The following is a 1261-nucleotide window of genomic DNA, read 5'->3' on the forward strand; positions in this document are numbered from 1 at the left end:
CTTGAAGAAGAGATTTGACACATTGAACACTAATGATGAGTTGTGGGTGACATAAGGACATCATGCAAGAGGTCATTAAAAAGACAGGAAAGAAAGACCAAAATGGATGTCAGAAGAGACTCTGAAACTTGCTCTTCAACATCAAGTAGCTAACGCAAACAGAAGGAATGATGAAATAAAAGAGCTGAACATAAGGTTTCAAAGGGTGGCTCAAGGAAAGTATTATAATGATACATGCAAAGACCAGATGTTAGAAAACCAAAAGGGAAGAACATACTCGACATTTCTCAAGCTGAAAGAACTGAAGAAAAAAATTCAAGCCTCAAGTTTCAATACTGAAGGATTCTAGGGCAAAATGGAGTCCTCGTGGCACAGTGGTTAAGAGCTATGGCTGCAAACCAAAGGATCGACAGTTCAAATCCACCAGCCACTCCTTGGGAACGCTATGGGGTGGTTTTACCCTGTCTTATAGGATCACTATGAGTCAGAATCAGCTCGATGGCAACGGGTTTGGCTTTTGGTTTTATGGGCAAAATATTGAATGATGCAGAAAGTATCGAAAGATGATGGAATACACAGAGTCACTGTACTAAAAAGAATTGGTCAGCATTCAGCCATTTCAGAAGGTTGCATGTGATCAAGAACTGATGGTACTGAAGGAGTCCAAGCTGCACTGAAGACACTGGTGAAAAATAAGGATCCAGAAATTGACAGAATACCAATTGAGATGTTTCAACAGAGGGATGCAACGCTGGAAGCGTTCACGTTTTCTATGGCCAAGAAATTTGGAAGACAGCTACCTGGCCAACTGACTTGAAGAGGTCCCATATTTGTGCATATTCCAAAGAAAGGTGATCCAACAGAATGCAGAAATTGTAGGACAATTTATTATATGCAAGTAAATTTTTGCTGAAGATAATTCAAAAACTGTTGCAGCAGTGTATCAGCAGGGAACGTCCAAAAATTCAAGCCGGATTCAGAAGAGGACCTGGAGCAAGGGATATCATTGCTAATGTCAGATGGATCATGGGTGAAAGCAGAGAATACCAGAAAGATGTTTACCTGTCTTCTGTGGAAGAGATGATGGAAAAACTGAACATCATCAGTCAGAACAGGGCCAGAGGCCAACTGTCAAACAGACCATCAATATGCAAGTTTAAGCTGGAGCTGAAGAATATTAGAGCAAGTCCACTAGGGCCAAAGTACGACTGTGAGTAGGTCCCACTTGAATTTAGTGCCATCTCAAGAATAGATTTGACGC

This window comes from Elephas maximus, chromosome 5 (assembly GCF_024166365.1).
Source record: "Elephas maximus indicus isolate mEleMax1 chromosome 5, mEleMax1 primary haplotype, whole genome shotgun sequence".
Lineage (NCBI taxonomy): Eukaryota > Metazoa > Chordata > Mammalia > Proboscidea > Elephantidae > Elephas > Elephas maximus.